General features: G+C 55.4%; 1 protein-coding gene across 1 annotated transcript in view; it reads right to left on the minus strand.

The window, feature by feature from the left end:
• The window catches only part of THRA (thyroid hormone receptor alpha), a 20199-nt gene extending 14458 nt beyond the window's left edge, over positions 1-5741 (minus strand). Inside the window, exon 1 of the mRNA XM_006924682.2 lies at positions 5645-5741. The gene's annotated coding sequence lies outside the window, so the exon portion shown is untranslated. The remainder of the gene's footprint in view (positions 1-5644) is intronic.

The following is a 5741-nucleotide window of genomic DNA, read 5'->3' on the forward strand; positions in this document are numbered from 1 at the left end:
GCTGAGCGCTGGGGCAGCTGAAGGCTGGAGGCATGAATGTCACGGGGCCAAAGCACTCACTGCAGATGGTATCATGGGCACAGGGCTTGGGGTCTACCCTTCCCCACTCCCTTCTCCCAAGGAAAGAGAAGGACGCCATTGAGAGGAACTGTCCCCAAGCCCTGGGGAGCACAGCCCAGGAGGGAACAGAATGGTGGAAAAGAAAGGAAAGGCAGGGGTGTTCTCCCAGGGAGGTAGAAGCTAGCACCCACACAAGCAGTAGAGGGGGAGGTGGAGGGAGAGAGGGAGGGAGAGAGGGGGGAGAGGAAGAGAGGGAGGGAGGGAGAGAGGGGAGGGAGGAGGGGAGAAAGAGGAGGGAGAGAAGGGGGTAGGGGAAGGGGGAGAGAGGGAGGGGAGAGGAAGAGAAGGAATGGGAAGAGATATTAAAGTCTGTTTGTGTGCGCGCGCAAGTGAATGCAGCTGAGTCTCCAGCACACACACGGACACGTGCAGCCACACACACTCACCCCGCATGCGCAGAGCCGCGGGCTCTGGGTACCGTTCCTCAGATATTCAGAGCCCTCCCAGCCCACACATGCACAAAACACGCACACATGGATGCGCGCACAACACACCCACTCACTGATGTGTACAAAAACGCCGATAGCCACCAAAGCCTCGGTCCCGTTCCCCTTCCCCCGCCCACGCTCCTGGGTAAAAGACAAAATGAAACAGGCAGCTAAGGCTCTGCGAGCCAAGAGCTCATCTCTTCCTCACAAGAGGAAAAGAGGAGAACGAAGAGGAGGTGGGCGGAGGGCTTGAGCCAGTCACTCGCGCTGCTCTTTGCCATTACCGGGGGTGTGTGGCTGTGTCTTTGGCCCTAATCTTCAACCCCGGTCCGTGGTCCCCTCAAGGCAGGGGAACAATGATAGCATTTCCTGGGCACCGGTAAGTTCCATCTTGCTTCCCTTGTCGACCCAGAGAACTTCTGACCCCTCCCTCTGGACCACCTCACACAAAGGTATACAAAAGGGAGGTCTCCTTTGGCACCCCTGCCTTGGCCTGCCAAAGAGGAGGGCAAGCAACACCATATGCCTGAAAACCACATGCCCTTCACCACGCATCAGCCCCAGATGCCTCTGTGAGAGACTGAGAACTGTCTCTGGTTCCAGGCAGCATGTGTATCCCCATCCCGGAGCATGCCAGGCCCTGGGAGGCCAAGAGAATCCATAGGCGTTGCTTACCATGCAAGGATGCACTATGAATTGAACACAAGTGTCATCCTACAGTATGTTATTTACCCTCACTTTGAGTGAAGTAGGCATCATCGTCTCCGGATGATGAAAACCTAGGTCCAAAGTCAGCAACCGGTGGATGGCAAAAACCCAGCCTCCAAATCCCTGCCAGTGCTCTTCCTACCGTGGTCATGCTTGCCTCCCTCCTCAAGATGTATGAAAGTCCCCCAAGCACCTTTGCAGCCACGAGAACTAGAGTTGAGACTGGCTTCCCAGTGGCTCACCACAGGGCATCCCCTCATTGTCCTTGCTGCACTTTGAAAGGGGAGGGGCTGAATAGAAGGGATTTGAGGGAGAGGAGTCTTATCACCAGACTCATAGAGGGAAAGCGGCAACCCTGGACAGACCCTGGATCTCAAGGTGCGACACCCACCATTTTGGTCCTTACTCAGTGCTACCACCCTTCACACTAATGCCCCTCCATGCAGGGGGGAAGAATCTGGTGTCTGTCAGCCAGGGCTGGGTCCTGGTGGATTGGTAGATAGAAGGTAGCTGGAATACTGGGTCCCCAGGAGAGAGGAAGGGTGCTGTAGAGAGAGGAGCCTGCTTTCCTTGTTATTTCTCTCCCCTACTCCCAGGGCTCAGACTTGTCCCAACAGAGATACAGTGATGCCCAAACATTCACACACATGCCCCTAACTGGGGAGGTATATCCCAGGCTGAGGTGTCAAGAGCTCTTTTTAAGACACAGCTAAAAGGTAAGGATTAGAAGGGCTCTGGTTGCAAAAACCTGTCAGGGAGAAAATGGTGACATGAAGTAGGAATAGTCTAGAGATTAGGGACCTCTTGTGCCTACCCCACTCCCATCTGATTCCTGTTCCTGTGATGTCTAGGAGATCCAATTCTCTCCCAAGCTCCCCCAAGAAATCCAGGGGACTCCAGACCCACAGGCTTCCTCATTGTAACAACTAACACATACAGTGCTTGTTATGCACCGGGCACTTTTTTAAATGTTTTATATATTCTAACTACTTTAATCCTCAAAAATCTGAATGATGAGGTAGGTATTATCACCCCCAATTTACAGATAAGGCAAAGGAGAGGTTAAATCTCTTGCCCAAAGTTATACAACCAGCAAGTGGCAGAGCTGGGATGCAAACCCAGGCAGTATAGCTCCAAAGAAGTCCCTGTCTTAACCATTACAGGATATTACCTGCTAGAGGAACGATACCCTTGGTCTTCCATCCAGCTCTGTGTTCCCTGTGACCAAGCCTCAGTTTACCCTTCTGTGGCAGCCCATGGATTCTCTACGGTTGAATAACTACCAGTGCTTCTTCAAACAGGCCACAGCTAGAGGGAAAGCATGACCAGAAATGCTTGGTGTCCCCCACTCAGATTCCCTCTCTGGAAGAGTTGCTCATTCTGCCGCCCTGGGCTGTAGCTTGCACTCATGGGAGAGGGCCTCCCTCAGCCTCGCACACAGTCTAGGCAGAAGCAAGCTCTGAGGCTGGGCAAAGAGGACACAGCTGTTGGGCATCTCTGAGGTGGGTCTCAGCTGCCAGGGGTGTGGAGAAAGGCCACTGTGGGTCCTGCCAACTCCCACCACTGCACATGGGGACAATTCTCTCCCAGTGGGTGAGTGTGGTGGGGAGCTCCGCACTGGCCTGGTCAAGAGCTAGCTTGTTGTGGCCTGCACACCCAAGGTTTCCACTGATCTGTTGTCTCCTGACTGAGCCTGCCAGTCTGAGGGGTTAGCACAGGCAGTAGGTGACCCCCTTCCCTTCTCCCAATTCCCAGCCCCCAAAACTTGCTGGCCTGCAGCTATAGTACTGAGGAAGTTCAGGATGTCCTGAGCAGCCAGCCGAGCCCCCCGCCCCCCACCCCAACCTCTCGATGACCCCAGAAGCAGGGCAGGCAGGGACTGAGGGGCGGGGTTTGAGTATTAACAACCGGAAAACTATGAAGAACATCACTGCCAGTTCCCAGCTTTGAGAAAGGAGGTTGTGGCAGAAACAGACAAAAACAGGGGTAGACACGGGTAGCGACAGGGTGAGAGTTACAGTCTGGCAGAGAAACAAGGAGAGGGAATCAGACACAGCAATGCACAGCAACAGAGAGACAGCGTTAGAGAGAAATTCCAAGTCAAAAATACACATCACTCACCCAGACACTCACCAGCATAGGGCCTCCTAAGGAAGGCTTCCAAGTTTAGACGGGAGGGCAGAGGTGGGAAAAGGAGCCAGACTCAGGGTGAGAGGCAGGAACTCAGCTGGGGGTGAGTGAATGGCCCCAGGAAAGGTTGAGACAAATGACCCAGCAGGGGCATCTAGATGGCCCTCTCCATTTGCTTTTAGGGTGGGGATAGGGACCGCAGCACCCCCCTCACTCAGCAGCCAAGATAATCCCAGCTGCTGGACACTGCTTCAGGCCCATGATTCGGCCCTCTGGAACCCCCCTGCCCCTACTCTTTGCTCTAGTTTCTGTCTCTCAAAAAAAAAAAAAAAAAAAAAAAAAAAAAAAACCTAGGGAAAAAGTCAATGACTATGTGTGCATCTAGGGGTGTGCCTGACTGCACAGCTACAGTGTGTGTGTCTGGGGTTGTCTGGATACAACTGTCGGTGTGGACCTGTCACTGTGTGAACCTGAGCCTTGTGAATGTCTTCTGCACCTGAGTCCCTGGGACTGTGTGCAAATAAGTGCACCTGTGTCCAGAGTTCCCACAGTCAATCCATTAACAAGTATTTACAGAGCACTTCCTGTGCTAGGCTCTGGTTGGGATCCAGAGCTCTTGGAGTGATTCTGCCAGGTCTCAAGCTCACGATCTAGTAGGATGGGATGACAAGTGATAGAGACGGAGAACGTTATCACGAATGCATCCCTTGCACCATTATGCAGAAAAGTCTTTTCACACAAATAAATTTAATTTTCTTGGGAGCAGGGGTTTTGTAGTATATGCAACCTCACAGATCCACAGTAGGAGGCCTGGAAAATACTTGTTGCTAAGTTGCATATACATGTGTTGATGTGTAACTGCATTTGTGTTTGACTGAGTGACGGTGACTGTCACGGCAGGCAATAATGCCTGTGTGACTGGGCTCATGCAAGCACGTGTGTGCCTGTGAGTGACAGGGTCTTTTGTAATGTGAGGCTGTGTGCAACTGCTCTATGTTCATGCATGCGTGTGATAGTGACTTTTTCTGTGTGGGTGACAGCAACTCCTCCTTGCCCCTGTGTGTGACAACATCTCCATGTGACCCTGTGCGTGGGTATGTGCATGGGTCGGTCTCCCGTGGGTGTGTCCCACCCCTCGGAGCTCCCCCGTGCAGCAGTAGCCTGCCACTTCCCTTGTCCCCATGTGGGTGTGTCCAGCAGCTCCTGTCCTTGAGTCTGCTTGGGTGTCCCTGGGTATGCATGTGGCTGTCTGTGTGGGCATATCTCCGTGTCTGCATGTCACATTTGCTTCCCCTTCATCTTGGACAACAGCCCCCTTCATCCCTTCCCCCTCTTGGGGCCAGAGCCATCACTGAGGAATTGGCTCCAATTCTACTGGCTTTCCCTCTGTGACCTCCGCCCCTAGAAACACTGGCTCTCTCCATTGCCCCTATCAATCCCCCCACACCCCAGGCCTTTCTTTTACACCAGACAAGGAACGGCCCCAGGCAGAGAAGGGGCACTGGAGGAGACACGTTGCAAGAGGAGGAAAAAAGGGGGGCACACACAACACAGATCCATTCCTCCCTCTCTTCCCCAACCACCCTAGCTTGCAACTCTCCTAATCATCTAGGGACCCTCAAATACACTCGCCCCCAACACACACGCTACCCGCCCCCCCCCAGCCTCGTTTTTTGCAATTAGGAGTGTTGCAACCAGAGAGCCATGATCAACTGGGGAGACGCGTGAAGTGTGTGTGGGGAGGCTATTTCTCTCTCCCAGGGTCCAGGCAAGCCCAACCCCGACCCCACTCATACTGCCCTCCGCAGCTGGAGGCAGCTTTGCAAAGGCCACTCGGCCCGGCCTGGGAGTCTAGGGGTGGGGGCTGGGGGGCAGGCCTCCGACGCACCGTAAACAAACCGCGGCGCGGCGGGCGGGGGCGCTCGGGCGGCCGGCAGCGGGGCCGGGCCCGGGAATACGCAGCAGACGGGCCGGACAGAGGCCGGGCGGGCCCTCGAGGGGGAGGCCTGGACGCCATCTCCGCCGGCGAACCCTGGGGCCCACCGACCTCCTAGCAACACCTCCCTTTTCCAGGGCGTAAGTTGCAAGCTCCCGGGCTGTGACAGGGTCACGGGGGCGTCGGGGCAAGCTGAGGTTGGCAGCGGGTCCCCCCCGGACACCCCCAGCCCGCCGGGGAGCTGGCCAGAGAGCCCTGCGGCTTTGCATAATCAATCGCGAGATATTTGCATATTAATGCCCCCTCACTCCCTCCCCCTTACCTCGGCGTGGCGCGCTGGACCGAGCTGGGCAGCGTCGCGGGGTCTCAGCGCCCCGTGCCGGGGGCGTCCATGGGGGGCCGGGGGGGCCCGGGCCGCC

This window comes from Pteropus alecto, unplaced genomic scaffold (genome assembly GCF_000325575.1).
Source record: "Pteropus alecto unplaced genomic scaffold, ASM32557v1 scaffold98, whole genome shotgun sequence".
Classification (NCBI taxonomy): Eukaryota; Metazoa; Chordata; class Mammalia; order Chiroptera; family Pteropodidae; genus Pteropus; species Pteropus alecto.